Raw genomic sequence first — 23,306 nt, forward strand, 5'->3', positions numbered from 1 at the left:
CTATAAAAATTCAGCAGATTGCACCCGATCAAATAGAAATATTTTCATCGTCCGCTGCAAATCACGTTTATGGACTAAAAAAGGAGTTAAACTCTGCGGTTGAGATCAAAATGGCTGAAGTGGATATTATTTCTAGCTTGAGAGCGATATGATGAAAAATAAACTGGTATATACGTTCTCATTGCTGTATGTTAAATCTACCGTGCGCCTCCCGTCATTTTCTGTATCTGTAAAACACGTCGCGACCAATTGAGTTAAACTACAGATATGTCAAGCACACGTTATTCGCCGTTACCAAATCGCGCTTATTATTAGTGCCGCAAAGTGCACGGTCAATAGAGAGAATTTACACCGAGCGCACACCGAGCTTCGAATGCATAAATGAAGAAATTAAAATAAAAGAAAGAAAAGAAAACCGATTTCTTTCCATATTATTACGACAAATTTCGATTGAACGACGCCATTACGAAATTACCGCGGGCACATGGTCACTCGCCTTACCATTCGGAATTATCCGTTAATGGAGTGCGCGAGCTTGCGGTAGGTCTATATACACGAATGGCTCCTGAATGAGTCGAATGCGCGCGTAATGATTAAAAATCCGCGCGAGGCGCCGCCGCGCGAAAATAAACTCTTTTTGCGACCTATTTATATTACTCTAACAATCTTCTCTCGTTTCCTGCGCCGCACGATCGAGCCTGCTTCTACGTTCCAGAACCGATAAACTCGTCTTGCGTCACCGATAATTATCTCTTCCATTACCGCAAAAATGAATAATATAGTTCCACTATATCGGCGAGGCATTGTCCAGTGAATAAAGTGCTTGCAGCCAGACAGACCTTGATTAAGATGGCTCGATAATTGACACGAGGTCTACCTTTGTTTTTTGCCAACTGAATAAAAAACCGGTTATAAAAATCTAATATTATAAAGTCACGATGAGGAAATGAGGATATCCCGCTGTCCACAGTTAATTTAATTTCGCTCGCTACATTTCCTCGATTCATCGCGCGATCCGGCGATAGTCGTGAGTCATCGCATAGCTGACTATAGCCGCTCAGAATTATCGGTCGCACGAGGCATTATGGAAGCCACTGCGCAAAACATTAAAGTAGATAATTCATAATACCGTGTCGACTTGAGGAAAATTATATGAGTTCTGCGACCTTTCCTGTATCGATCCTAAGACCACCGACGGCGACAGTTCGTTGGCGCTAAAATATTCCGCAATAGTGACTGGGCAACAAAATCAATTCAGATCCGAAAAAAAAAGATCCATTTTGTATGAATTTTACAGTGTGTTACCATAAATAAGTAAGTATAACTTGAAATTAACACGATTCTTAAGCAGAACTGCTCTTCATAGTTAGAAGAAATAGGAATATTTAATTATAATTAATTTATCTATCTTAGAAACGTGTGAAATTTTCCAACTTTCACTGTCATAATTTTTTTTTTTATTATTCCGATTAACGTACCACTTTCACAGCTTCTCTTGCTTTGCGCGCGGCTTTTTTTAACTCACCTGCAACAGAATAAATATTCACACAGTTAGACACAGATACATCGAAGGTACATATATATTTTTTTAAATTGTCGAGTGTAATCCAGATGTATTTGTGTTTGAAAAAGAAAATTCAACGTTACAACACGCGAATATCCACGTGATCCATCAACCTTTGTTTTTTTTTCTTAAAAAGCTGTCATTTTCCTAAGGTTAAATAACGTTTTAGTGTGGACATTTAACCCCTCACATGCAGCCGCGCGTATATATTCTACCCGGAAAGCCACAGACCGTTCTTGAATTTCAACTCGCGTCGAGCGTATTATCGTGCGCGGCGCGTTGCCGGCACGTAGCAACCCCCCACCCCCCGATTCTTATCGCCACCTTGTAACGTATTGCGAAACTATAATAATTACACAACGTTAAGCTAAAAGCATGAACTGTTAGATATTTCGCGCTTGCACGATGCGTTTAACGTCCTTCACGCGATCGATGCAATCTCCAAGAAGTTCCGTCTAATTCCCGACGGGAAAGTCTTCACTCTCTCTTGACTCTCTTCACTCTCTCATCATTCAATTTTCGTCTTATCTATAATAAAAGATAAACATAACGTCTTCTGAAATGCATTGGTCGTACGGTTTAATACGACAGCTATAGCTCAAGATAATCTAGATAAGATGGATATGTCTAAAGTCTAAAAATAAATAAATTTAATAAGTTTTTAACGATAAATGCGACGTAATAGAAAAGTAATAAAAAATATGTCGTATATAATATATTAATAGTAATTATTTTAAAGGTGACTTCTTATTAAAATTAAAGGAATCTTGTTAAAAAAAAAAGAAAATATATATGTTTTAATAAGATTCTTCAAAATTGAGTGGTCATTTTTTTAAATAATCGCTTAATGTATCTACAGTTTTTTTCTAATTATATTTTGTTAAAATAATTTGACTTATCACAATGTTTTTAATAAAAGACCCGTATGTATATATATATTATTGTATATAGAAATAACTAGAATAATATTTTTACGAAGCACGACAAAACTCCAATATAAATCTGACGAGCAATTTAACCGCGTTCACGAAAAAATAACGTGTTTTTCCACGAGAGCATTTTCCTTTTGCTTTTCGACGTGATTCCACAGCTTAACCCGCGTTGCAATATGCAATGCACTTGGGTAACACGTCGCCGGCGCGGGTCGCAATAGCTGGCGGCTGCAAGGGATAGTAGCTGGCGAATGGCCAGCCTCCCGATATACCGCGCGTGTTTCTTCGCCAGCATTTGCATACCGGAACCCCTAAAGTGTGAAACTATTGCCGGTAAAGCCGATCCGCAGATTGCAGATTAAACGGATGTTCGCGCGCGGTTCTGAACACGCCGCCTTCTTTTCTTATACTGCCGTAAATGATAAGCGACACTCAAGCCAGACTATTTTGTTCCGTTATTTTGCGCCGGCACGTCGATCGTTATACCGCGCATTCGTGAGTCACATAGCACGCTTCGATCGACGGTGAATATCGTTGTTACATAATTTTCAACTCAAAGTTGTAACAAACGAAAAAAAGTAAATACGATCTCACTAACTTTAATAATGGAGAGATGCTATTTTGATAATAATAAATGGTGGATGTTTTTATAAGCAAAGAGATCTGTTTCTAGTAATATACTGGTAAATATAAGTAAATATTATAATTAAGTTTTGGTATTTAATGCTAAAAGGGTAGACACAAACATACAAGTATGATGTCGTGATACGTGTCTTAACATGTCGATTATATACAATATCGTAACTTTACTCGTCATACGCGGTGCATCCGTTTTGGTTAAAGCATTACACCACCTAGACAACATTAGGCGAAGTTACTGCAGAGAATTCACGGAGTATCCATGTACCGCAACCTCAATTTTGCGATGTGATTATAATCGCAAGTTCGCGCGACGACTAAGACGACAACGACGACGGGCGCGATACGCGCGCGAATTGTAATTCAATTAGCAGCTCTAAAACTTTGCCCCGCTCGATGCAACTACCGGAAACATTTTCGGCAAACGACCGAGAAGCGATGAGCTCACTTTGGGGAGATACGTGGGAGGGGTAACACGTGTTACCGTTCATATTCGCTGAGAGACAAGCGCGAGTTAGCGGAATTATATCGGGACCGCACCGACCGCGGCGTGGCGGGGGAATCTTCCACGGTTAGAGCGCCGTTGAGTTATTAGCTGTTTCCCTTCAGAATTAGCACCAAATTAGCATACCATTAAAGCTGCCCGCACGCACGCAGGTTACTCGATAATCCCCTAATCCCGGAGTTTATCTTCGCGTGATCCTATTACCGCCAGTGAAATTCACCGCGAGAAGCACCGACGGAGTCTTCGAGCAGCGCGACGGGCATTATCGTTTTTGAAGGCACGTACTACGCGCGAGGTATATGCACGGGAGACGCGCAAACGGCGCCCACTTTCAATTATCACGCGTATACGTATGCGTGCGTGTGTGCATTGCTAACCGCCGACCGGGCCTTCGCGAAGCTTCGAGAATGCCGGCGGTATTAGCGACTCTATTATTTTATGCGACTGAACGCGCGAAACGGTATTTGTCGAGCGCAAACCTTCGCGGCCGCAACGAGCTTGGGTATAACAAAAAAAGACTTTCTCGTTAATGAGAACAAATTGCGCGCGATACTTTCAAGTACTCGGTGCTGGTGTTAATTACGATGTCATAATGATAAAGATGCGCGGGTGCGTCAAGATTTGCTGCAATAACGAGCTGATCCGCAATTATACCGCTTATTTGCGCATGCACGATCCTCGAGTATAATTATGAGAGAATGTACAATATACAGAGAAACTTTATTGTTCATTTTTCTAAATTGGATGGTAGAAATATACAATATGAGATAAATTACGAATTAAAAATTGTATTATCTTGAATGATAAATCTTGATTGATGCGAACAGAGAAACTTTTAAAAATAGCAGCGTTGAAAAATATGTGGGATCTTCGATAAACATATTTAATAGTAGAATGTTATTTCCTTGTAAAGATTTAACTGACTTTTAGTTGTAATTTTTAAAGTTTAAGCTTTGATTTTTAATAGTTTATACCTCAAAATGTGCTAATATATATTTTGTGATATCTTTCCTGAACAGAAATTATTTCATATTTCGAATAATTCACCAAGGAATAATTGCCCCCGGAAGGCAAACTACTATTTTCATATAACTATGAGTATTAGATAACATAAAGTTTATGACCAAGATCAAAGATTTGAAAATCACTTTGCGAACGATACGTCCGAGACACATTGCTCAGCGGCTATTTGATGTTCGGTCAAGATTCATCCACTGGCGAGCATGCCCCCGCTGCTCCTTAGCTGGAAAGCGTACTTAACTTAGGATTATGTACGAAGAGGTCCTTGGTGTACGAAATGGATGCACTCCGGCAATTCACTTCGTTCCTCACTTTGAGTGCAAAGGTCGTGAACGAGCCTCTGGCAGTACGTCGGGAACCTGACCCAGCGGCTATATCTGCCGTAGCATTAAACGAGGGTGCTAATTTCAGGCGGAAGCCTTCCGGCAGAATCTACTTGCTTCCCCGAAGTTTCAAGGTCTCCTCCGGGAGATCTTCCGGCACGGATATTAGGCGCGGGCTGCGCATCCCACTTTGACGATGATCCAAATGTGTCTAATGAGATAATGGCGGAAATAATGTAACGCACGCGACAATGTTCGGCTTATTAATTTTCGCGGCGGGATGAAATTCGTCGCACTTAAAAGTAAAGCGGAAATGCGAGCGCGTTAAGATATATATAAGATACGGTTCTACAAAAGTTCTCGCGGTGTTTCGCGTTACGGTAGCGACTGTGTTCGCGCGCTTTTCACACTGCGGCGAAATAAGCAAGCCAAAAAGTTTCCGGATCGCATTAGAAGTCGACCGGTTGAGAGTGTAGGGCCATCAGGCTAAGGCGTTAATTCTACCACGAAGTGGAACGCCACCCGGGGGGATGCTTTCGAGGACGAAATGGACGCATACCCCCCAAATCCTGCCCCGGCAGATCCCGACGATTCCTTTGCTAGCAGCAACATTTAATCCACCCCGCTCCCGGAAGTACCTCTAGTCGTCGTCGCTCGGCTCTTAGCTCGCAGTCCTTAGAACGGAGTTTAGTCCTGGGTCACGTCTAACACGCCTCTGGGTCGTCGTAATTAGGATTCAGCCCGGTTCGGCTCCGCCCCTTTCTAGATTTATCCCTCTTTCGGAGGGCCTGCCCTCCGCTCTTTGAATCCTTGGCACCAAAGTTTGCACTTTCCTTGCAAACGCGCGCCACCGTTCTTCTCGCGTCCTTCGAGTGGTGTGTGCTCTCCCTAGGCGGGCCGTCAGTAATCGAACGCGCTTATCAGGAAATCACGTAGGGTGAGTTTATCTTATTCGCTCGTTATCTCGAGCATTAGCCGTGATTTAAAGCCGACTTCGCCGATAATGCGAGATCCCGACTAAACGCTAGTTTGAATTCAAAGACGAGCTGTAGGTTTCTCCACATGCGGTTTTATTGGAAATACATTAATAGTAATGAACAAAGAATGCAAACGTCTTATAAACGCGTTTTTCTATGTTACATTTTTATAAGGCAATCAAAGAAAGTTTAACACTAGAACTACCAAGGGAGTGAAAATAATCCGTTTGACATTTTTAAATAATTTATTACTCATTTTTAAAACATCTTAATTGGTGAAATGTTCCCTGACTTTTATTGAAATTACGTAGATAATCAACTTTATTAATTTGTTTTCTCTTTTCTATTCTAAGATTTCTTCGGTAGAAATAAATATAGATTAATCTCCGGTAGTTCTATTGTTAATGTTCTCTTTTTAAAATTTAACCGTTCAAAAAAATACATGTTTTTCGAGCAAACTTATATATAATTAATTTACTAAAAATTAGATTTTCACACCTTCTCTTCTCTTGATTGGTTTGTATCAATAATACATTGATACTAAAGGTTACTATACACTGTTAAAGGTTAGAGGATGAAATTTAAACCAATACCATGAGTTAGATTTATCTTGTTATTTTTAACTACCATGTGCGTCAAAATTTATTAGTTTGAAACAAAATAGAATTATTTCAACTCCATTGCTTTAGTCAAATTAACATTGTTTTAGTTAAATTAACTACATATTGAGTAGGAGCTGTGGCGACCTATGGAATAGTTAAAAATTACTCAAAATTGAGTTTAATTTAACTCTATGAATTTAACAGTGTATGCTATCTTCAGTACCTATATAGCATATTCGTTTAAATTTTTATTTACTCCCCAGTTTTCTAAATAAATTTTTGTAGTCTGCCAGTTTAAAAAATAGAAACCTCTATTGATTCCTTTTATTATACTTTATAAAAGCTATGTGACTTCGCAATCGAGTTTCCATGTTCGATTGTGTACAAGCATTCTAAATGAGTCGCGAAAACAAATCGACGAGCGCAACACGCTGGCTGCCAGAGATTTGAATTTCAACGAAAGCATCTCGGACCGGCGCGGCGCGTTCACCTATACGATACGAGCCGCATAGTAAGAGGATTCACTACCCTTCGCCCGCTATCTCGACAATCGTCGGTTCATCGGAAACAAATAGATCTCAAGCGCGATGGCGCGGTTTCGCAGCAAGTTCGGCGATGGTTGCGCGGCTCTGTCTGATACCGCGCGTTCACGGTGGAGGTATCGACTTATCCAATACTCCCGTCTATCGCGATTTAATCAAAAGGGGAAGCGCGCATACGTACTCGTCCATTCTTCGAATATGAGTGTGCGAGTCCGGTTTGAGAGAAACGGAAAATACAAATAATAATAATAAGAGAAATAGGATCGTAACGATATACAATCAATCAGAATCAACAGCCATGCGATCCAAGCTTAGGTCTTTGACAGCCTTATATTAGTTTCTGTATACATATATGTCTATATATATACATATAATTTTTCCAACAAACTGCGCGCCGATTATTTGTCGGACTTAAAACACACAGTAATTGTTAGAATTAAAAACCCTTCCCTCCCCGGAATTAAATCGACTCGATTTAATTATCTAAAAACTGTAAAGAAATTTATTGCGAAAAATATTACCTCACCCAGGGTTCGAACCTGGAACCTCCCTCATTCCGTGTAGGGCGTCGTACCAATTTCGACCACCGAGACATGTGGTAATATTTATCGGAATAACCGGTTAGTAATAGTTTGAAACGTCTTTCTCAGGAAAATACAAAGTCTGTAAAATACTGAATTTCACTATTCAGACAATTGCAAATATATAAATGTAATAAAAATTAATTTAATGGACATCATTATATTGTTAATACAGTCCTGCTCTTAATTAAGTATAATGCAGCTATTTATACCTCAAAGAAAAAATAGCGTCTTTGAAAATACATTTATTACAATTTCTTGATTCAATAGAAGGAATATGTTCAGAAGTTATTTGATCACTGCGATTGTATCATATACAAAATATATCTTAAGTGAGCTTTATGGTGCTGAATAAATCACAATTTTTAGATTAAAACATTGTCTAAATCATTTCTCTTCGCACATCTGCGAATGCCGAGTTCGCTATAATTTGTCGAACCTATATAAATTTCCGAAGCGATCTGCATCAACCTGACTTCTCTCCCAGATTTCTTCTCGAGAGAATTGACCCAGGGCATATCCCGAATCGCGCAAAATATATTATCTTTTATGGGTTGCACCTAAGCGGCTCTCTAATGCATTTTATCCGATAAAGGAGAAGGGAAGAAGGGAACGAAGGGATAGCGCACGCGAGGTTAGGCAGAGAGAAAAGGTATGCTCGAAAACTGCCGTAAATCGTCGAATGTGAAGTCCACTTGAATTTGGCGGTGAATTTCCAAGCACACACTAAGGCTCGCAGTAAAGAATGAAAAAAAGGAGTTGAACGTTTCTGGGATTTCCAATGCCCAATCTTAAAGCTGGTTGGTGTTATTCAAACCCAAGTGTAACATCGAAGTAACAAATAATGATTATCCTACATAATTCCCTTTTTTATTAGTATATAAATAAAAATTAATTATATATAACAAGACTGTTTTTTATTTTTGAAGCCCTTGAAGTTCATGAAACGCTTCTCCTTTATTTATAATTTTTATATTTTCTAGTGGTAAAAATTAAGGTATTCCTTTCATGACACCAAAGTCTTAAGAATTAACTAATTTTTTGGTACGTGAAAGTTAAAATGCATATCTTTACGCCAGAAGAAAATTAAACCACATTACCGAGCATATAAAGAAGAATTATGACTTTGAAAATTCGATATTTTATATGTGACGTTATCGAAAAAATCTATTTTCCACATTTCAATGCAATAATTTGTTTATCAAATATCTTGAAATATTAAATATTAACTGCGCTACACACACATATTCGCTAAACTCTATACTTTCGATAGTGCCGATAAAAATAGAGAGTCACCGAATATTTAAACAAAATATTTATGTTAATAGTTGATTTGAAATGTGGTTTGTAGATAAATATTTTTAATGGCGACTTTCAAGGAATTATTTGGCAACGCTGCAAGCTGTGCGCTCATATGTCACACTTCAGTTCATCACGTACGGTTTATTATCAACTTTTTTTTCAACCGTGTCCCTTATTTTTGCCCACATTACTCCTCACTTTATGTTTCTTATCACTCATTATTATTATAAAATCTCTCTTTGATAAAAAGAAAATGTCACAATATTCTTTGATTAATGAACGTGACAATTATATTGACACTTTTGTCATCAACTTCACATTTTACAATCGGCGCCCTGAAAAGCGCAGCGTTGCCATATTGTTCTGACAGTAAAATTTACCAAAAAAATAAAAAATTTCTAAATACATATAATATTTTTACTTTTTTCTTATACGTAAACATAATAATCACGTATAACTTGATTTTATATAAGTTGAATGCAATATACAAGAGTTTGCTGAGGCCCTGCTTAAGCGCCTACAAAATACGCTCCTCCGTAAAAGGAATACCTTAAAAGTTTCAAAATAAAAAAATTAATTTAGAAAAACAGTTTATCAGCTTCCTTATCAATTAAAAAATATATTTCAAAAATTTTCAATCTTTTTCCATATCTGAACGTTTCAACCTCGGGACACGTAATACGAAATATGCGAGAAAATGTCAACTGCAATAAGAATATCGATTTCGATATGCTTATCATCGTTTATCGACAACGATATACGCAAAGCTGCACGTCAAACTCGGTTGTGAACGTTCTTTGTTTTGAGTGAAAGCTCGCCCGCGTTTATTTTCAGCATCAACTGTTTCGGAATTCGCTGTATGTATGTACCAAGCCCTTCGGGATGTGGTTGTATGCGAAATCACCTAGTCAGGTATACGGTACACGAATCTATACGTCTTTATTGAAATAACACACGTAGCTCGTGCTACTTTCTAAAAAAGCTCTTCGAAAGCCATCGTCTACGATAGTTGTTTGACATACTGCACTTTATTTTATCTGATGTTTTCAAATAATAGTGTTACGATAGGAATATGTCAAAGCAAATTTCGTCGCGCATATTATCTATAATTTCTCACGAGCGCGTCACAGAAAAAAGACAGATTCTTATATAAAAGTTCTTCAGAATAAAAAGTTGCAAACTTGTGAAGAGAAAAAACTACATCATTAAAAAAAAAAAACTTTCTTCTCAGAATAGATATGTGAAAGAATAAGAAATCTTAAAAAATGACGTTGATTTTGTCACGCAAGAAAATTGAGCTAAAGAATTAAATATATCATTATACCTAATTTGTTAAATTATATTTCTGTTAAGATAAAAAATATTCATTTAATACGTTCGCTACTACGGTAAAATTGAAAAAGCCTCAGCTACACTTTTAATAGTTTTATCTAATATAGTCCATGTTTAATTATATACGCATAGAATGTATTGAAGAGGCCAGCTTTTAATGTCCTAAATAACGAGTCGCACATGTGTAACATTAGTCTCCGACGAGAGATCGGTGCGTCACATATGTGACGCATGGTAACGAATGTTAAAATTAGACGGAGGATAAATAGTTGTAAGGAATGTGAATTTCGTGCATCAACCAGCGTTGTTTTTACTTCCCTTGCACATTCGCATACATTCGAGAATATACAAATAACATATCGGAATGGTGCATGTTATACATTTCTTCGTTTTGAGTGGACATGTGTCACTGTTGAAGAGAGAGAGAGAGAGAGAGAGAGAGAGAAAGAGAGAGAGAGAGAGAGATCTTGTATTTTTAAATCATAAAAAAACACTCGTAAATATGAATAAAGCAAAATTAGAGTACACGTGGAAACACGGTTTTACAACGGAGGACGCTAACTGCGCACGTGTGAATTTTTATCGTTTCACCTTTCCACGAATAACATAAATCCATAATGTGCATATATACATATCGTGATATTTCGCATAAAGATGAGAGGATTTATTTCCGTGTTACCATAAGATCTATTTATAACGCTCGTTACTCAGCAAATTCATTAATTCGTTAATGATTCAGTATCCCGGATTAATGGTCTTCTGCGCAATTTCGTACCTACAATAAAAACATATTCGTTCGGTGATCAAGGCTGATGACAGTGATAATTACAACGCGACAATATGGAAAATAACCTGCAAAAGGGGTAAAAGTTGAAGGTATAACGATGTTAAACGAGCCGATAACATAGGTTGATCATGATTGAGCGATTTTTATTTGCAACGTAACGGAGATGCCTATATGGAAGAGAGGTGATCCAGTTATGTTTTCCGTTCTTCATCAGTTTGTTTATCACGACAGCTTTTCTTTCTCTTTCTCGCGCGCGCTACTTTCCGCGCGTTTTCTCGTAAATCCTATAACCCGCGATGTGGTGCCGCGCGACTTTGCACACTCGCGTGCACGAAATCGTACGATCGAAAGAACCGTTTTGTTTTACAAGGCTTCACGTTCGTATACAAAATGTATTACGGATACATATATAGACGTACGCTGCAGAGCTTTCGCAGACGTAAATTAACAACCGAATTGAAAATCGCGTTTTCGCGCGTAATCCGACAAGGGTTAAAATTACGACATTCGACCCGCGGCGCACGCTCTTCGTTTCCGTGGACAGATAAAGGGAAGATGGGGGTCGGTCAGCCCTCTATTCACGGTATACGCTCCCCCCGCTGTAACGATAGCTATGCTATGCAACGGCGACACAGTTGCATCCGCGCCACGTGCAACAATGCAATCGTACGCACTGGTAATAACTGGACGATATACGAGCCCCGCGGTCTCGCGTTACGCATGTATGATTACCGCGGTAAGCGTTGCGTGGCACACACTCTGTGAACCAGCCTGTGACGCACCTCCTGACTCCGCCGCCATCATCCGCTCCCTTCCCCTCCCATCCCTATACCGCCTGTAATTACTCACGCGGCCACTGTATTTCCATCCCACGGGCTGATTGTGAAAATCGCGCTGGGAATTCAGCAGAAGGACAATATCAGAGAGGAGACGGCGCTCATTTTATACGCGCGCCATCCTCACGCTCTCGCGAGCCGACAATTGTGCTAATATACACCAGAGGTATACATAGGTATCTGTATAAAACAAGGCGTAACGGATATCTCGTACTTTTATATTCATTAAAAAGTGCATATTTGCGCGTGATTCGCGCGACTTTAAATATTGCAACTTGCGACATTAATTTGTGTGCTTTTTATATCGTAACTGAGAATCTGTTCACGCTATAACTATCATGAAAATTATTATATTAAATTGTACGATTCGTTATTTAATTTCCGATTTTTTTCGTTTTCTAAATCACATAACTGCTTGTTTTGTCGAAAAATTAGATTATTAGTTATATTATTAGAGCAATAAAGTTTGTTGCCTGATGGGTTAGCTATTACGTTTCCGGATTTAATATGCATTAAAGCACTTACCATTTGTTATTTGTTTGTTCAAGGGAATTAATAGACCATTTGCATAGACGGTAAGGATGATAGATGGTCGAACAACTTCTCCCGTTCAAATATTTAGACGCGCGATTAAATCATTTGAGTATTAATATACCGATGGAAATCTGTCTCAACCGTAAAATCCACAATCGCATTTTTATAGTGCGTTTATTCTGTCGCCGCTGCAATAAAATCGGCGAGGGTAGACATATTTTTGACAAAAATCGAATAAATTGCATCCGTCTCTTCGCACAAAAATACAAGCGGTCTCAAAATCGGATAAAAGCGGGGAGTATCATCAGACGCAAGTGGCTTTTGAAATAGACAATGAGGGGCACAATTTCCCTCGCGCGACTCGCGGTTACACTCCGCATAAAATCTGTTTACACAGCTGGGAAACACACCCTCTGCGCTCGGTCCAAGTGCCGCGAGGGGCACTTCGTGGACGCCGCGACACCGGCGCGGCGATCGACCAACATCCTCGGAATTTTATTAGCCGGAAGAAGAGAGGCAGAGAGCTCGAAGATTCATCTTCCTTCCGGGTTTACCCGGGATTGCCCCTCTGTGTTTTATAGATATACGCCTCTTGGATATACAGCGCATGGAGAACATTCGCCCAAGTAACAGCAGATGCATCAATTTCGAAAGATGCTCGTTTTTATTATAATCAGCCGTCTTCCCTTAGTCTTCGAGGAAGAATAAATAAAATATACGTATGCGCATGTATATTTCTCATGTTTTGTCAAGCATCATTTAGAAAAATTTTAATGCACTACTGAAATCGAATCATTATAAAACTGAAATTTTATTAGCAAAATTGGGCAAATTTACTTAGAATTTATGTTATAAAGTTATATTGTAACACTTTTTAAATCTCACATAATGAAAATCAAGATTCAATAATTATATCGATGCGTGTAATTATTCTCTCGTGGACCCTTTTGTGTATAGCGTGTTGTATAATGCATTCGTACAAAAGTTACGACGAATACGCGGCATCGTATACTTTCGAGTTTTATTGGGATGGAAGTGGAAGAATATTAGCATGAGAAAGTTCAGCTTCCGATCTCGCGAGCACCTCGCGATTTGGCCCGGGAAGAATTTACGGGCTTCCACCGGAATTGTTAAGTCAGAATAATTTACCGCGTGGATTTACGATTGCGAAGAAGTTAATCGAACTCTGGATTGTGTTCTTTATCTTTGCTTTATTACCGGCCGGCTCACTCAGAAAGGCAATAAAACTTACATTTACGTTGACTACGATTCTCCCATAAGTCATAAAACTGTCAGAATGATATGTCAAATGCGATGGAACGTTTACGTTCCACTAAATACGGCTTAGAACGAATAACGTTGTCATTAACGTCAGAAAATTAATTTCGTAAGCGTAGCGACGTATAATATAGGATGTATGTGTGCTCTTTAGCCCAAGACAAGGGTTGTATTTTATTAGCCGAAGAAGATGAAATTTGCATGAGATCCCTGAACTTTCGTCCACACCGTCTCGACCCGGCGATTCTACCTTTGTGGACCGCAAAGTTGCTCCTAAGTTACGACCTAAACTTTCGCGCGAGTTGACAGATTTATCACGCGCGTAGACGCAATAAGAAGCAGGTAAACGCGAATACACCGACGTCCTGCTTAACATAATATAAATCTTACGCGACATGGATATATTTTATACCGCTTTGATTCAATATATTTTCGAAAGGAAATGCACTAGCACCTGAATTAAGAGATGCTGCAGCACATCTCTATTTCTCATACCAAACACACATGATGCATGTACATGAATATAATGAATTAAATTTTTCGTGATGCCTTCCTCGTAGTAAAAATTACACATTAACTTGACATTTTTTAATATAATATAATGACTTATAATTACAATGTGTGGTTGATACAAAAATTAATAATAATAAAAAGTTGCAACGCTATCATATAATGTTTTACCCATCAAAACAATCTAATTTTGACAGACATACGTAATACATAACGATGTATTAATTTGGTAAATAATTAATTAATAAATAATAATCTCTACGATCTATATGTATTTTTTCATCATGGCAAATTGAAGGTTTATATTAATCCTTAGGACATATTTCAGCGTACATATTTTATTAGATATCTCCTGATAAAAAATATTTTTATCTTTCCTCCCGAACAGTTTTTGTTGAAAACTACGACGTGTACGTATTATGATATGAGATATTTATCTAATTTTCCATTAAATTATCAAATATATAATCTACATGAATACTAGCATACCTTTCAATATTTTATGTTACGAAAAAAACATAAAATATGAAAACATTTCCATGATCATGAAAGTTGTATTCAGAAATTGCATTCAATTATAATAACAGAATAAGTAAAATCTACATGAATTTAAATTGCAGTTACGCATAGTAATTTGCATTAGCGCACCGTTCTTCCGGTTTGGAGGGACATATCCCGTCGTGCGTATTCGCGTCTTGCGGAATTACGAGAGCGGAAGATTTGTCCCGGGCGATAGATTTATCGCGGACGTACACACACTGACGGTGTGGGGTAATTCCGAATGCATGGTCGAGCAAGATTAAGGGAAAATCCCGCGCGGGCATTCGCAGCGAAGGGTGCGCGCCCCGCGCGATTCTTTCGCGCTTGTTCCGCGCGACGGCTTAAATATCCATCAAAAGGGTGTTTCGAGATCCATGCTCGCCCCGAGGGGTTGCGGAAAACTTCCGCCGGAAGCTGTTTAGAGTTCCGACGAGTGTCAACAAAATGGACCGAATCGACCCTGAAGAAATCCACCGAAAAGCCAACAGCGGAGTAAAGAGCGGGCGAACCGGATTCGTATATACTCACTGATGTTTACTTCGCTGCCAGTACTTGCGGGATTTCGCCGTATACTCAGTTTAGGGGCCACTTATCTGACTGGTCTCTCTCTCTCCCCCCACGGCAGAAAACTTTTCCGAAAGCGCGCAGTTAACTCGTCGAGTAAGGAATGGTCACTAAAGATTTCGAACGTTTTTACGTCTGCAGTTTCTGTCCAGTGAAACGCAATTATACCGAAATTATTGTAAGATACTTGTAAACAAAATCGTAAGATATTTTTATTTCATTCTCTATTCAAAATTCGCGAAGTTCAAAAATTTCCATCATTCCAAAATTTTGTAATACAAGTTTCTACATACCCAAAACTTGCGATCCGTTCGAATAATTTTATCCGTCAACTAAACGAATTCACGAATTAGATTTCCCGCTGGAAAATTCGACCTTCCCTCGGTCGAATTTTTTAACGAAACGGCACAGCGAACGGCGGGTCGCGCACCAAAAGCGATCGCGTTCATTTCGGGCGCCGTTCCTCTTTGTCGCGTCACTCGGCGCGCAATTGGCCGAATAAACGGGGATCCTCCTCGGCGTTCAATTTCATCAAAGCCCCGGCTCGCCGTGGAGAATGCTATTTTCCCAACGAAAGTTCGGGCGCCGGGTAAACTTTCGTCGTCGCCGTTTGGTCGTCGATGCTCGATACAAATAAGCCCACGGTCGTTTTGTCTTTACGACGCTGCTCAAAGACGAGTGCGACGACAGTCCGTCCCAAAATCGGACATTTTTTCCCCGGTACAGCTGACCCATAAACCCCACCCTGTCCCCTCGATAAACACGTAATGCCGAACTGCGTCACGTAATAAAATTCCACGTGAAATCCGCAACGTGGCATATGCGTCGAAAGCGCACGCACGCGCAAGTTATATATGCTGATTTTACGATGGACATTGACGCGAAAGTGCGTCATGTGTATCGCGAAAATATCTGCGTGTATCGTAAAACGATATACCGTTACATCGATTCTCCACGTCGACGAATCCGCGGAGATAATGTCGTCTCGCGCGCGACTATTGCGATTGTTTACAACCAATGTGCCCTATTTATTTCGCGAATGCGAGAAATGTGAAAAATGCCGAAAGAAATAGGTGTATTTTAGCATAACATAAAATTTCATCTCTTCAATCTTCGAAATCTGTATAGTTGTTAGGTATACGCATATATGACTCAATAAGGAAGCGAAAAGGGAGCGTAAAGTCCAGATTTCTGTATTCTGATTTTCCGTTTATCTAAACGTATTATCTCAGCATTCAACGATACTTCTTACTTTGACGTGACATTTATATGTTATAATACCTTTCTGCTTTCGAATCGCCTTATTTTCATGTAGCGGGGGCAAGCAGTATCGTAATTTCGCTGTGCCATCCGTTTCTTGCGCTCCACCCAAGTTAGAGGGATGAGAAACGGGAAGGATTGTCGATCTTCCTCGTCGCGGTTTCATTTGTAAAATTTAAAAAACACTGCACCGAGACAATGAGCCTGTCGCGCAGCAAGCGGAAGTATAACCTCCCGTTAAAACGAGGTCAACGCCGGCGCCGGTCCTGCTGGCTGCGCACACCGCGTGCCACGTGTGTCGCATAAATAACGTCGGTTTACATTTTTACGACGCTCCCGAATGGATGCTATACGCGGTCATTTATCCGTCGAGGGTTCTCCGCGGGATTACGACACCAGCGCGCGGGACAAGAGAGCGGAGACGTAAGAGCGACTCGATGTAAGTTGTTGCGCTCGATGGTTACCGAGATGTGCGAAACTGTTTTAACAAATTAGAAACTCTTTGAAAGAGCTACGAAAATTTTGCAAAAAGAAAATATCCATGTTCTAAGGAAAATAAATCAAATAAAAGAGTTAATAGGACAAGCAAGCCCTAAAGAAATTATCTGTGAAGCGTTTTTACAGAAAAAAAATATTGTATTTAATATGACTGCATTTGTGGATGTTAAATTTTAACAGTAATAAAATATTAATATTAATTACTAGTGGGTATAGTATAAAGTATTATTGTTCCTTTATTATAATGATTTTTATTTGCAAGTATTTGTCTCTCTGTTTCCTCAGATTAATTAAAGAATAATTATAATAATTTCCAAATAATTTCCATGCCTCGGAAATTTTTAAAATTATGAAGATAATACACCAAGAGAACACGCGCGCGTTATATGTCGACGAAAATAACTTAAACTCGCGGAAAGTGCGGAAATATTATTTACGGATAAAAGCTCGGGCAGAAGCGCCAAACGGAATTGTGCCCACGGCTTCTTTATGTCGCTGTATAATGACTATCCTCCGTGCACGGAGAGAGAGAGAGAGAGAGAGAGAGAGAGAGAGAGAGAGAGAGAGAGAGAGAGAGAGAGAGAGAGACGCGACTTCACCATTATTACTTCCGAAACGTTCGTATATACGGATGAGTGTTTTCTGTCGTTACTATCCTGCCATTGTCATCTAGATTTATTGAAGTATTTGGAGTCAATTTTTTCCTGTATAATTTCCTGTTAAAATCTCCAGATTTTGCACTTTTCATATTTTCTCATTAAAATTAAGCACTTCTATAATTAAAGTTTAAAAAGTTTCAAACAACTCTTTTTATTGATAAAAACATTGCGACAAACTTTTTTTTTCAATTATTAAGTAAATTATTAATAGGCAAATATTCGTTACACTATTATCGCGTGTCTTTTCTGCGAATCTTTAAGAATCTTGAGTGTCACAAAATTATATCAAAAGTCATATTTATTTCTCGCGTAACGTGACAGGTGAGACACTGGTCTTCGTGTAACTATAAGCTGCATAATGCCCAATATGAAGTGCAAAAACTGGATATTTTGCGTACTCCGAAAGTTCGATACTCGCAACGACTCGACCCTATCGTCCGCAGCGTCATACATTTAAAGTTTAAGTAGCCGGTATCTCGGACCCGTAAACGTAAATATTAAAACGATTTAAACCGCTTAAAAAATTAACACAATTGACCATTCTTTACCGTAAAATAATCTGTATTTAGTCTTATATCGAGTATTTTCCATGTATTATTTGCTCACAGAATAGAACGCGTTTAATCGAAAAGATTCGCTTGCATACATGTATTATAGTTTTCAGAGAGTGTGTTTCACGCAAAAATCTCCAGTGATAAATCATTGTCATGCGCGTTCGCTTAGCACAATACCATTTTTTCCTTTTTTTTTTGTAAAATTGATCGAACGTTATTTATAAAATATCGTAGCCGATAACAGTGGCGGACAGTCGTTTATATTCCATCATCGTCCGTTTATTTGCACTCGTGCGAAATCGCAGTTATTCAAACCGCAGATTATAGCTTATCGCGAAATTTTGCCGACAAACGATATACATATATATATGTTTGTTGTGTAGCAAGGCGACAACGACAAACTTTATTCAATTGTGCAACTTTATTCAAGCAGGCTGCAAGGCCTCATAATTAAATAACATAATTAAGTAACAATGTTTCATGACAGATAAATAAGATTCTGCAACTCTCTTCCTTATTAACATACAAAACCGTGCAGTATTACAATATTGTTATACTTAAAGTTTATACTAAAATTTTTTTAAAAATATTAAAAATAAAGATATATACGTAGTTCTCTTTTCTCTATATATTATATATTGTTTAATATTATATTTTTTAATGGAATATATGATACGATAATATTCAATTATGTAAGAATTTAATGCATTATTTAGATGCTTAGACCATAATTTAATATTGTATTTCACGCGTCTGTATAATATCGGATTATATTTGTGCATCTATATATTAATATTTAATATTTAATTTAATATTAATATGTATAATTACTCGTTTAATTGCATTTATATTCGCGCGTTGCAATCTATATTAAATCGCGAAACCACTTCGTCATCGCATAATTAATCGGCGAATTACAAGGCGACTTGATAAATCCCGATTTACGTTGAATCCTCTGCTATTTTTTACACAAGATTTCCAGCAGAGCAAACGCAATTGAAAGGATATGCGTGGCCGGCGCGGCGGCGCGGCGCGGCGTGGCAGACACACGCGTCAAAGCCGGAAGTTCACGCGTACGTGGATTCAAATTAATTCCCCGTCGTGCGCCGGCTCATTTCACATTCCAGCAGAGCGCGTGGACGCGAATCGTGGTGGCCGAGCGAGTGCCGGAGCCACCTAAAGCGAATTCCCCGCCAAATTGGATACCTCCCCCGGATTTCATAAACCGACTGGAAAAACGCGCGCGAGCGCTGTCCGTTCTTTCCGTTCGCTTTTTCGCATTATTCGAGAGAGGAGAGTATCATCCTGACTGACCGCACTGCATTCAGAAAGGAAAAAAGGGAAAATGCCCCGTCCTTCGACGACGAAGCGACCGATCGGGCATCGCTCGATTGTCGCCATTCAAGCGCGGATTTTTCATTGATTCCCGCAGACCGAGGCGAACCGATAGAATAGCGTCGAGCACCACCATCCACGTAGATGGCACATGTCCATCTCTCTGTTTCAATCCGGACACTGAAATCCCGTTGGACATAATTTTGGCTGAGAGTCAGCGTCGCCGGGTGCTGGAACTTGTTCCATCACGACGAAGATTGAATTTGATTTAATATTCGTAAAATAGTACGGAGGAAACGTAAATTCTTCATTTCGACGCACACGATAATTACAGTGTATATGCTCGTTATTGTAATGCGTTTAATAGAACTCGTGCACTCGTAACTTAACATCGTCGGACGTATTATAGCGTACGTTACGTAAACGATTATCGTTTGTAAAGTTAACTAACAAATTGCCGCAGTTTTGTTAACCCGGATGAATTTAATAATCTTTCGCAGCGCGCAAGCCTGTCAATACTTATTTTCACTGCTCGTTTGTTTGCGTAAGCCCTGCAGTCGATAACCTCGTCATTTATGCGGGTCTATGTTAATCTTCGGATTAAAAGGTATAAAGGAGGGATTCCAGCGAGTATCGATTCCTCACCGACGCGTGGAAAATTATACGCGACGTTGAACGTTGAGGAAATAAGGTCTGCTTCCGCGGAAGGAACTCCGTGGAAGAAAAGATATAACGAGTGACTATATATATCGAAAAGGGGGAGCGAGATAATAAAAAGGGACGAGAGAAAGCTGAAAGCGGTGATTGCGATTGCACAAAAGAATTCCGTGGTAATCCATTGGCGAAAGTCATGTTACGTCGTCTGACGAACGATTTTCAGAAGCCGCGCAAAAATTGCGTTCAGTCATGTAGCAGTCGTAATAGATTCAGTCGAACTAGATTTAATTCCCTCTTCAACGTTCTCTTCCCTTCTCATCTTTCACGATATCCTTTCCTACCAGCAGCTCGAAAATACTTATTGAGATTTTATCTTATGCACATAAATCAACCTCTGTAATCAAGTAATGGTAAAATATATAGAACAGTATAGTTATCAATAACAGTATTAATCGTATAGATGTTGCACAAGTTTGTAGCATAACAATCGTTCGTGAATAAAGTTGTATACGGATATAAATCTTCAAATAATATATGCAATAGAAAATAATATATTTTTCTTGTAAAAGTCGCTTATATGATAAAATAAAATTTGGATAAAGGGAAAAATAGGACAAAAATAAAGATGAAAATTCACTGTACAGTAACAACGATATTAAAACATGATAATAATTAAACCAAGATTTTAAGATTTTTAAAAGTTGGGCGGGAGATCTTTTGGCGCGGTAATAAAAAAGCGATTTCTCATCGTTGAAATACTCGTAAGAATCCGTATTTAAAATTGCATAAATTCTGTGCGGATGTACTTGGGTAAAGTTCATTGGACTAACTATTATGACGTCAAGAAATATGGAAATAATTAAACTAAGATCAAACATTTCTGTAACTTGGTCGAATCTTATAGAAAAAAAAAAACGCGGTGATGAAAAAGCAATCTCAGGGAATTAACCGATAGGCGACTGACAGAGATTTCCGACCTAATCTTTAATTAACCTTATCTATAGATTTTCCAATATCCGGAATATTAAAAGTTTGGCAGGAATGGCGGTCGACCGAGTGATGTGTGATTAAATATGGAGCTGATCCCGATAGATTCGTGCGGCTGAATTCATTTTCTCTCCGTCGCGTCCGTCATCTTCATATCGACGGGCTGTCTTCACCGGGTAGCCGCGACAACCGGGTAAAGATCTCCAAGAAAGAGAGAAAGGGGAAACTATACCGGGACGTAAGAAAGAGCAAAATTCACGATAAAGATTTTACGACACTTCGAGAGGACACCTATTAAGGAACATCTTCGAGTGGCATTGAAACGCTTGCTTGGTCCTCTCGATCCATCGGTGATTCGGACTTCAGCTCTCGTCGTCCGCGAGGGTGTTACGTCCTGGCGGCACGAGCGATCCGTTACGGTCGATTGCTCTCGATTGAAACTTTATCAAACTATCGGAAGTAATTAATGTCAAGTTCGCGTAATAATTGTCCATATACGCGATATAAAAATTAATTAATCCTCGGATTCAAGCGGTTCTACAGAGAAATTCTTTCCTTTGTTAATTGCAGTAAAAGTAATCCCGCCGTGATTATACGAATTATTAACGTGCAAAAAATGTTATAATAAATATTAATTAAACGGATATTCTCCACGTATTCCCGACTTTGTCGATTTCCAAAAGAGTGTAATAATTTTAAAACCTCTCTTCCTTGTTGGTTAGACTTTTATTTTTTACTTAATATTAAGATTTTCTCTTTAAATCAATTCGTCTAATCATTCGTGTAATATCTTATTAATATATATAATTATATCATATGTTATATGTAAAATGTTTCAGAAATTCTAAGAAAAGTTGCTCATTATTTTTATTAAATACAGTTTAAACTGTGATGCTATAGTATATAGATAAAACGTTGAATAATAATACATTTTCTCTATAATAATGGTTATAAAAAAATTTTCATTGGCATGTACTACATTACATTGCGCAAACAAAGAATTGAAAATGATTTTCAAAAAAAAACATGGAAATACGAAAATGTAATTTTCGACGAGCACGGAGCGCCTTCCAATGTCGATAACGATCCCAACTGGTGATACAAAAGCGCGGACATGTGCCGGCATGAATCATTATTTAATAACGCGCGGCGGGAACGCCGAATATCGCGAGATGAAGCGTTCGACGAGCCAATAGACCGTAAAAAAATCGGGATTCTAGCGCACTGTTGTACCCGGCAACGGCGAACCGCGATGCAGCCGGCGTCGATTATCGACAACCGACGATAATAAATCGCTGCCGCTGATGCTTTTCCGTCCCACGACGTGTTGCGCGATGCAAGACACGCTGCGTCGAGCGCGGTATCATCAATTATTTCCTGCCGAACGCGTATATAAACGCGCGCGCCGCACGGGCATATCCGCGCGTATTATCCGCGTACGTTGCGCGTCGAGAAGTCGATGAATGCAATTGAGTGGTTTCAGTCCCGAAACGAGAGGCGAACGAAGGGCGACGAAAGAAAGAAGAGGGGATCGGCAGATACGATGATCGGAAACGGGAAATAAATCGAGGGCCGCGACGGTGAGAAATTAATACGCTTCGTTGCTGCCGCACTTTCGTCTGACGATCGCGGAGCCATTTAGCTGGCACAAATAGCCAGCTGCCCGCAAAAAAAACCACCGACCAACGAGAACATCAACGACCGATCGGAGCGACCGATTAGTTTCACAGACGCCCCGGGATTTCCGTGAGATTTGTCTGCGTTTCTCGCAGTGGCACCTTCCAAGAAATCTCCGCTTGGACCTGGATCACGGTTTAATTGAATCATTCGAAAAACAGAACGCCGAAACTCCATGTTAAGGGAAAATAAAAGAAAAAGATTTATAGTAATTGTTAGTTAGGCGCACATATGTTTTTGCAATTTGTTTGCAATTTACGATTTGTAATTGCAATTACTAACAACTGATTGTTAGTAATTGCATTTACAAA

At 39.1% G+C, this 23,306-nt stretch overlaps 1 long non-coding RNA gene across 1 annotated transcript in view; it reads right to left on the reverse strand.

The window, feature by feature from the left end:
- Nucleotides 1–486: 486 nt before the first annotated feature.
- The window catches only part of LOC143899578 (uncharacterized), a 90,949-nt gene continuing 68,129 nt past the window's right edge, over nucleotides 487–23,306 (reverse strand). Inside the window, exon 4 of the long non-coding RNA XR_013257544.1 lies at nucleotides 487–1,525. This is a non-coding gene — a long non-coding RNA (uncharacterized LOC143899578). The remainder of the gene's footprint in view (nucleotides 1,526–23,306) is intronic.

This window comes from Temnothorax americanus, unplaced genomic scaffold, assembly GCF_048541705.1.
Source record: "Temnothorax americanus isolate GAGA-0224 unplaced genomic scaffold, ASM4854170v1 Scaffold28, whole genome shotgun sequence".
Lineage (NCBI taxonomy): Eukaryota > Metazoa > Arthropoda > Insecta > Hymenoptera > Formicidae > Temnothorax > Temnothorax americanus.